Here is a 10,736-nt window from a genome sequence, read left to right as displayed (position 1 = left end):
TAGAACAGAAATTGAAATGTTCTTTACCCTAGTCATATTTTTTTTGTGTGCAAAGATACTTAGAGAAGTAAGTGTTAACACCATAGTTGTACTAGTTTGCACAGGAAGACTGATCAATAAAAAAAAATTGTATTACTGCTTTAGTAACAGGATCAATATTTTACAGTCATAGAAAAAAGATAATATTGAAATTAAAAGTTTTCTCAGGAAAAGCTAAAACATGTCATCATAGGCAAGAACAAAAAGACTCGATTCTCTTGCAGTTTGGTCCTTGGATTACAGTGTTATTAATTCGAAGATTTCAAAGTTGTTTCATTACGTTGCTTAGGACTGTCGTTTGAGTTTGAGCAATGCTGCTAGGCAGTGATTGACTTAATTGACTGAGGCCAAATAATAAAACCAATACGAAATCACCTAATTAATGACAATTTTATTAATTAACCATATAAATTTATGTAAATAAACTTTGTCTTTAATCATTAGTATGAACCTCAACAGAGAATGGAAAGACAGTATTAATTTTCCATTATTCCTTATTGTAATCTTTGTCTTGGTTTTTTAGTCATGATTTCTTTCAAAGCAGAAAGATTCAGTTTGACTTGTCTTTATATTTGTCATATTTGTAATGAAAAATATTTCTTCAGTGTTCAAATTTTAGTTGGGCAGTTGTGCACAAGCCAAGAAGATGCAATATGTGGTTCTGTTTTACAATTCAAAGCACCTACTGACTGAAAAAGGAAATAGTTACCCATTTTCTGTTCATGCCAGGATAATGTGAATTCAGTAATGGTCCTTCCTAAATCTACATTTTCCAATGAAATTAATGCTAGAATCCAGTGTTTAGACCAATGCCAATGTAACTTTTATGTCTCCATAATTTTGACATCTTGTGATAATCACACACTTGGTTTAAAGCATAGCAAAATACTTTTCTTCCATATTTTTAATCAGTTGTGCGCATGTTTTTATTAAGATTTTTTGTTTCAAGGCAATTTGAAAAAAAAAAAGAATCTAAGATGACATTTGTTTTTCTGGCTGATATGATATAAGGCTTTTTGTAGCAATAAAAAGTTTGTATCACATGACCAAGTTGATTAACCAATGAAATTACAGGAATCTTGTATTGGCCAAGTTCCGGCAGAATTTGCCAGTTTAATCATCATCATTATAATGTCTGTGTATTATGGCAAAGTTACATAATCTGGGAAGTCGTTTCAGTGATAAAATTGATTATTGATTGTATACTTATGAGTAACTGTTTTTGTTACTTAATGAACAAAGTTTATTATTCTATTCAAATACTGTTTGTATATAAACATTTTTCAACTACTTGTGCTTTGTGTTTGAATATGTGAAATAAATTTTGTTTGCATTAACAAAATGGTGTTCTTTTCTGTTTCTAGCATAAGATCATTGTATAAATGTTACATATGGTTGTTTCCCTATCTTGGGGAAACATTGTGTTTTTAGCTCACCTGTCACATAGTGACAAGGTGAGCTTTTGTGATCACCCTTCGTCCGTCCGTCAGTGCGTCAACAATTCCTTGTCTGCATGATAGTGGTTTCATTTATGATTTTATTTTAACCAAACTTGCACACAACTTGTATCACCATAAGGTCACGGTTCCTTTCTTGAACTGGCCAGATCCCATTATGGGTTCCAGAGTTATGGCCCCTGAAAGGGCCAAAATTAGCTATTTTGACCTTGTCTGCACAATAGCAGCTTCATTTATGATTTGATTTTTACCAAACTGGCACACAACTTGTATCACCACGAGATCTTGGTTCCTTTTTTTGAACCGGCCGATTCCTTATGGGTTCCAGAGTTAAAGGCCCCCGAAAGGGGCCAGAATTGCTATTTTGACCTTGTCTGCACAATAGCAGCTTCATTTATGATTTTATTTTAACCAGACTTGCCCCACAACTTGTATCACCATAAGGTCTTGGTTCCTTTCTTGAACTGGCAAGATTCCATTAATGGATCACTATGGGTTCCAGAGTGATGGCCCCTAAAAGGGCCAAAATTAGCTATTTTGACCTTGTCTGCACAATAGCAGCTTCATTTATGATTTGTTTAACCAAATTGCACATAATTGTATCACCACGAGATCTTGCTTCCTTTCTTCAACTGGCCAGATTCCCTCATGGGTTCCGAGTTATGGCCCCTTAAAGGTCCAAAAATTTGGGTATTTTGGCTTTTGCAGCCATATAGGGGACTTCATTTATGGTTTTATTTGATACAAACTTCCAAAATATCTTCAACAACAATAAATCTTGGATTCCATGACAAATCAGATCCCAAACGTAGGTTCCAGTGTTATTTTATATCTGATTACCTCCCCTGATGGTAATCAAAATGGATTTATATCAGTAAGTACTTATAGGACTTATTTGAAATTTCATTATTGTTATTAGTTGGACTGAGACAATCAGGGTAGATAACTATGGACTGATTTTATGTCAAATTACCTCCCTTTATTTCAAATTAAAATGGGGATATCTCCATAACTAATGAAGATACTGATCTGAAATTTCATTTATGTCAACAGATTTATTCGGCAGATCCTTCTTTTGTTCACTTACAATATTTTTTTTTTAATTACTTCCCTTTTACGTTACTATAAATAGCTTATTTTTTAGTAACTTTTTTATTGTTGGCCGTAGGGAAAAGCCGAGACCACTTTTCTGTGGTACAACATGGATGGTACCTCCAATTTTTAGGTGTATTTTGACATATCTATACCTTGTAAGAATTATGTCTCCCCCAGGAGACATATTGTTTTTGCCCTGTCCGTCCGTCCGTACGTCACACTTCATTTCCGAGCAATAACTGGAGAACCATTTGACCTAGAACCTTCAAACTTCATAGGGTTGTAGGGCTGCTGGAGTAGACGACCCCTATTGTTTTTAGGGTCACTCCATCAAAGGTCAAGGTCACAGGGGCCTGAACATTGAAAACCATTTCCGATCAATAACTAGAAAACCACTTGACCCAGAATGTTGAAACTTCATAGGATGATTGGTCATGAAGAGTAGATGACCCCTATTGATTTTGGGGTCACTCCGTGAAAGGTCAAGGTCACAGGGGCCTGAACATTGAAAACCATTTCCGATCAATAACTAGAGAACCTCTTGACCCAGAATGTTGAAACTTCATAGGATGATTGGTCATGAAGAGTAGATGACCCCTATTGATTTTGTGGTCACTCCGTCAAAGGTCAAGGTCACAGGGGCCTGAACATTGAAAACCATTTCCAATCAATAACTAGAGAACCACCTGACCCAGAATGTTGAAACTTGATAGGATGATTGGTCATAAAGAGTAGATGACCCTTATTGATTATGGGATCACTCCGTCAAAGGTCAAGGTCACAGGGGCCTGAACATTGAAAACCATTTCTGATCAATAACTAGAGAACCACTTGACCCAGAATGTTGAAACTTCATAGGATGATTGTACATGCAAAGTAGATGACCCCTATCGATTTTGGGGTCACTCCATTAAAGGTCAAGGTCACAGGGGCCTGAACATTGAAAACCATTTCCGGTCAGTAACTTGAGAACCACTTGACCCAGAATGTTGAAACTTAATAGGATGATTGGTCATAAAGAGTAGATGACCCCTAACGATTTTGGGGTCACTCTGTGAAAGGTCAAGGTCACAGGGGCCCGCACATTGAAAACCATTTCCGGTCAGTAACTTGAGAACCACTTGACCCAGAATGATGAAACTTCGTAGGATGATTGGTCATGCAGAGTAGATGAACCCTAACGATTTTAGGGTCACTCTGTTAAAGGTCAAGGCCACAGGGGCCTGAACATGGAAAACCATTTCCAATCAATAACTTGAGAACCTCTCGACCCAGAATGTTGAAACTTCATAGGATGATTGGTCATGAAGAGTAGATGACCCCTATTGATTTTGGGGTCACTCCGTCAAAGGTCAAGGTCACAGGGGCCTGAACATTGAAAACCATTTCCGATCAATAACTAGAGAACCTTTTGACCCAGAATGTTGAAACTTCATAGGATGATTGGTCATGAAGAGTAGATGACCCCTATTGATTTTGTGGTCACTCCGTCAAAGGTCAAGGTCACAGGGGCCTGAACATTGAAAACCATTTCCAATCAATAACTAGAGAACCACCTGACCCAGAATGTTGAAACTTGATAGGATGATTGGTCATAAAGAGTAGATGACCCTTATTGATTATGGGATCACTCCGTCAAAGGTCAAGGTCACAGGGGCCTGAACATTGAAAACCATTTCTGATCAATAACTAGAGAACCACTTGACCCAGAATGTTGAAACTTCATAGGATGATTGTACATGCAAAGTAGATGACCCCTATCGATTTTGGGGTCACTCCATTAAAGGTCAAGGTCACAGGGGCCTGAACATTGAAAACCATTTCCGGTCAGTAACTTGAGAACCACTTGACCCAGAATGTTGAAACTTAATAGGATGATTGGTCATAAAGAGTAGATGACCCCTAACGATTTTGGGGTCACTCTGTGAAAGGTCAAGGTCACAGGGGCCCGCACATTGAAAACCATTTCCGGTCAGTAACTTGAGAACCACTTGACCCAGAATGATGAAACTTCGTAGGATGATTGGTCATGCAGAGTAGATGAACCCTAACGATTTTAGGGTCACTCTGTTAAAGGTCAAGGCCACAGGGGCCTGAACATGGAAAACCATTTCCAATCAATAACTTGAGAACCTCTCGACCCAGAATGTTGAAACTTCATAGGATGATTGTTCATGCAGAGTAAATGACCCTTATTGTTTTTGGGGTCACTCCATTAAAGGTCAAGGTCACAGGGGCCTGAACATTGATAACCAGTTCCGATCAATAACTTGAGAACCACTTGACCCAGAATGTTGAAACTTCATAGGATGATTGAACATGCAGAGTAGATGACCCCTATTGATTTTGGGGTCAGTCTATTAAAGGTCAAGGTCACAGTGGCCTGTTCATGTAAAATCATTTTTTGGAAATAACTTGAGAACCACTTGACCTACAATGTTGAAACTTAATAGGATGATTGGACATGCAGAGTACATGACCCCTATTTATTTTGAGGTCACTTGATCAAAGGTCAGGGTCACAGGAGCCTGAACAGTGACTTGAGAACCACTAGACCACGAGTGTTGAAATTTAGCGGGATGACTGGACATGCCAAGTAGATGATCCCTATTGCAGCCAACCATCAGTGTCTCTTTGACTTTCGCTCCTGACCCCTATTGACTTCTTGCCTATAGGACTTTGCATTGGGGGAGACATGCGCTTTTTTACAAAAGCATTTTCTAGTTTTTTTTTCTTTTTGGTTAAATTTCTTCCCTTTGTTGTTCCTGTCCTTTGGACTTTGATATTTTTTCTGAGGACCTTCTTGTCCTCAAGTGCAATGATAACAGGTGAGCGATATAGGGCCATCATGGCCCTCTTGTTGGTCTGTCCTATCACAAGTCTGTCTTTTTAGCTTGCCTAAACTTTGTTCCGGGTGAGGTATTAGTATAGGTGGATAGGCCAGCATCCATTGTTGTCCTGCATCAACATTTCTACTTAAACACCTCTGAAACTAGTGATCAGAATTACACCAAACTTGGTCAGTAGCAGCTTTGCATTGACCTCTATCAATTTCTTTTTAGCTCACCTGTCACATAGTGACAAGGTGAGCTTTTGTGATCGCCCTTCGTCCGTCGTCCGTCCACAATTTCTTGTCTGCACGATAGTGGTTTCATTTATGATTTTATTTTAATTAAACTTGCACACAACTTGTATCACCATAAGATCTTGGTTCCTTTCTTGAACTGGCCAGAACCCATTATGGGTTCCAGAGTTATGGCCCCTGAAAGGGCTAAAATTAGCTATTTTGACCTTGTCTGCACAATAACAGCTTCATTTATGATTTGATTTTTTCTAAACTTGCACACAACTTGTATCACCATAAGATCTTGGTTCCTTTCTTGAACTGGCCAGATTCCATTATGGGTTCCAGAGTTATGGCCCCTGAAAGGGCGAAAAATAGCTATTTTGACCTTGTCTGCACAATAGCAGCTTCATTTATGATTTGATTTTAACCAAACTTGCACAAAACTTGTGTCACCATAAGATCTTGTTTCCTTTCTTGAACCGGCCAGATTCCTTTATGTGTTTCAGACTTAAGGCCCCTGATGGGGCCAGAATTAGCAATTTTGACCTTGTCTGCACAATAGCAGTTTCATTTATGATTTGAATTTAATCAAACTTGCACAAAACTTGTGTCACCATAAGATCTTGGTTCCTTTCTTGAACCGGCCAGATCCCATAATGGGTTTCAGAGTTATGACCCCTGAAAGGGCCAAAATTAGCTATTTTGACCATGTCTGCACAATGGCAGCTTCATTTATGATTTTATTTTAACCAAACTTGTACAAAACTTGTATCACCACAAGATCTTGGTTCCTTTCTTGAACTGGCCAGATTCCGTTATGGGTTGCAGAGTTATGGCCCCTGATAGGGCCAGAATTAGCTATTTTGACCTTGTCTGCACAATAGCAGCTTCATTTATGATTTGAATTTAATCAAACTTGCACAAAACTTGTGTCACCATAAGATCTTGGTTCCTTTCTTGCGCCGGCCAGATCCCATAATTTGGGTTAGAGTTATGGCCCCTGAAAGCGCCAGAATTAGCTATTTTGACCTTGTCTGCACAATAGCAGCTTCATTTATGATTTGATTTTAACCAAACTTGCACACAACTTGTATCACCATAAGATCTCGATTCCTTCTTATATGCCCGAAGGGATGTTTTATGTTATCGCCTCGATGTCTGTCTGTCTGTCTGTCTGTTGGTTAGCAATTTCCCTTCTGCTCTGTAACTCTTGAACCCCTTGAAGGATTTCAAAGAAACCTGACATAAATGTTCCTTTCTTGAACAGGCCAGATCCCATAATTTGGGTTAGAGTTATGGCCCCTGAAAGGGCCAGAATTAGCTATTTTGACCTTGTCTGCACAATAGCAGCTTCATTTATGATTTGATTTTAACCAAACTTACACAACTTGTATCACCATAAAATCTCGATTCCTTCTTATATGCCCGAAGGGATGTGTTATGTTATCGCCTCGGTGTCCGTCTGTCTGTCTGTCTGTTGGTTAGCAATTTCCCTTCTGCTCTGTAACTCTTGAACCCCTTGAAGGATTTCAAAGAAACCTGACATAAATGTTCACCTCATCGAAACGATGTGCAGAGCGCATGTTTCGGATGACTCACTTCAAGGTCAAGGTCACGCTTAGGGGTCAAAGGTCATATGACTTTGTTTTGTGTGTATATTGCTCTGCATTTGCGTTGCATTGCAGTGCTCTTGTTTTTATTTGGCAGATCCTTCTTTTGTACACTTACAATATTTTTTTTGAATTACTTCCCTTTTATGTTACTATAAATAGCTTATTTCGTAACTTTTTTATTATTAGCCGTAGGGAAAAACCAAGACACTTTTCTGTGGTACAACATGGATGATACCCCCAATTTTTAGGTGTATTTTGACATATCTGTACCTTTAAGAAAATTTCAACTATATTTTCTCATGATTCTTTCGATTGATCTTGATTATGATTTTTTGACCTTCTTGTCCTTAAGTGCAATGATAACAGGTGAGTGATATAGGGCCATTATGGCCCTCTTGTTAAATAGTTCACCTTGGCCTCTAAGGGGTCACCAGAGCTTAAAATTGAAAAATCTTTTTAAAAACAACTTATGAACCATTAGATGGATCTTCATCAAACTTGGTCTTTTGCAAGAATTATAGCCCTTTTGGACTTAGAAAATATTATACAGAGACAAAAAAATCTGATGAGTGTCTGCATCTGCAAGCAGTGCTCTTGTTTACAAAATTATGCCCCTTTTTAGCTCCACTATTCTCCGAATAGGAAGGCTATGCTACTCACCCTGGTGTAGGTGTGAGCTTTCTTGGTTGAAGTTTTTTTTTTTGGCAACCTTTGTTTTTCTTTGCTAATATTGCTTATATCTTACTGTGACTTCACATAAACACTGTCCAGCATACAAACAAAGTATGTGCAGGGGCTGGGTCCATTATACCTGAGGTCAAGTTCACCAAGTTGTTTGTTTGTTTGTTTTGGGTTTAACGCCGTTTTTCAACAGTATTTCAGTCATGTAACGGCGGGCAGTTAACCTAACCAGTGTTCCTGGATTCTGTACCAGTACAAACCTGTTCTCCGCAAGTAACTGCCAACTTCCCCACATGAATTATCAAAGGTGGAGGACTAATGATTTCAGACACAATGTCGTTTATCAAATAGTCACGGAGAACATACGCCCCGCCCGAGGATCGAACTCGCGACCCCGCGATCCGTAGACCAACGCTCTTACCTACTGAGCTAAGCGGGCGGGCTTCACCAAGTTGTTATACTTCGGTTATTTATAAGGTTTTTTGGCAACTTTTGTTTTTCTGTTATATCTTTGTTACTGTTGCTTATATCTCACTGTAACTTCACAACATGATTTTCCAGCATACAAACAATGTATGTTTAGGGGCTGGGCTCATTATACTCAAGGTCAAGGTCACCAAGGTGTTATACTTGGGCTATTTTTTAAGTTTTTCGGCAAACTTTGTTTTTCAGTCATATTTTTGTTGTTATTGCTTATATCTTACTGTAAGCTCAAATAAATATTGTCCAGCATACAAAGTATGTGCAGGGACTGGGCCCATTATACCCAAGGCCTCCAAGGTGTTATACTTGGGTTATTTTTAAGATTCAAGTTTTTTGACAACCTTCGTTTTTCTGTCATATCTTTGTTACTATTGCTTATATCTTACTGTAACTTCACATGATTTTCCAGGATACAAAGTATTGCAGGGGCTGGGCCCATTATACCAAAGGTCAAGGTGTTATACTTCATTTTTAAGGTTAATTTTTTTGGGCAACCTTTGTTTTTCTGACACATCTTTGTTGCTGTTGCTTATATCTTACTGTAACTTCACATAACATTGTCTAGCATACGAACAAAGTATCAGCAGGGCCTTGGCCCATTATATCTAAGGTCAAGAACACCAAGATGTTATACTTGGAATCATTTTCATGTTCCCGCTAATGAGAATGGATTATAACTTTACACACTTGTTCACTGATGATCTGACATGTAGTACACTAGTTCCATAATTCTCCTTTGAATTTTTAGCTCGTCTGATTTTTGAAAAAAATTTACGAAGTATTGTTGTCACTTGATCGTCGGCGTTGGTTTAAATTTTTAAGTCCACCTTTTCTCAAAAAGTTTAAAAGCTACAGCTTTGAAACTTTACAAACTTTTTTTCATCATTAGATAGCTGTGTAGGCCAACAACTATAACTCTGATATGTATTTTTTCAAAATAATGGCCCTTTTTGCACTTTGAAAATTTGAGTTTCTTGGTTACAGTTTTTGCTTAGGTTCACCTTTTTTCAAAAACTATAAGAAGTACAGCTTTGAAACTTCGTACGCTGGTTTATCATAGTTAGTCGACTATGTAGGCCATGAGCCAAAACTGATTTGCTTTTTGGCAGAATTATGGCCCTTATGTACTTAGAAAATTTTCTTGGTTATTTTTTTTTGTTTATGTCCACCTTTTCTCAAAAACTATAAGAGGTACAGAACCGAATCTTTACACACTTGTTAATTATCACTAGTTGACTTTGTAGGCCAGGACCGATAACTCTGATATTCATTTTGTCAAAATTATCGCCCTTTTTATACTTACAAAATTTGAGTTTCTCAGTTAGATGTTTTGTTTAGGTCCGTGTTTTCTCAAAAGCTATTAGAGGTACAGCTTTGAAACTTAAATGATTAAGTTAGATAACCCTTGATAGAACTAACTAAATTTTGACCTTGTTTTGACTACCAAAATTGAGGTGGTTTAGCTTGCAACTAAATATTAAGCTGAATCTCAGAAAGACGTATAAGCATAAGACTGAAACTTCACACATGATAATGAAACTTTATTAGTCATTTATATCTAAATAGCATGTTTTAAACTAAATTTTAAGTCAATAACTATTCTCAAGTGGCTATTCAGTACTGATGGTCAGTCTTAGTTGGAAGTTAACCTTTAAGTTTTAGTAAAATTGATATTAAAATTTCAAACTCAAACTCAGCTGAGACCAAAAAATGTTTTGTGAACACGGGGCCTGGTTATCAAACCTACTTACATAATTATGTTAGATATATCTTGGTAGATTTTTTTTTACCTTTTCGCCTTTGAAAATTCGGTTAAAATAATGTATGCAAACTGCATTTTCTGTAACAATTACATTTATTTGACTGAAAGCCTACTTCAATAAATAGCCAAGTTAGAAATCAATTCAGATTGCGGCCCATTTACTTAGAAAATTTGTTTATAGTTTGAAAGAAGTTATTATAAAAACATGTGTGACTTGAAAATCGTCTAAAACCTGTGTTAGTTTGCCGGCCAGTAATGAATCGTCAGTTACTCTTTTTGTGCCCCCCATGAGAGGTGGGGGCATATAGATTTGCTCTTGTCCGTGCATCTGTTCTTCCGTCCGAAGTTTGTGATGCGCCTACCTCAAAAACTATTCGATATAAATTGATCCTATTTTTCGTCTGGCCCCTGAAATAGTCAAAAATGCACATTTTCATGTGACACACCTAGCTCAAAGAGTATTAAATATAAATTGATTAAACCTTGCATGAGTCTTTATCATGATGTGAACTTGCGAACCTCCTATTTTCTGTCTGCCT

This window comes from Mercenaria mercenaria, chromosome 8, assembly GCF_021730395.1.
Source record: "Mercenaria mercenaria strain notata chromosome 8, MADL_Memer_1, whole genome shotgun sequence".
NCBI classification, from domain to species: domain Eukaryota; kingdom Metazoa; phylum Mollusca; class Bivalvia; order Venerida; family Veneridae; genus Mercenaria; species Mercenaria mercenaria.
The sequence above is the reverse complement of the archived record's forward strand: the minus strand, read 5'-3'. Positions refer to the sequence as shown.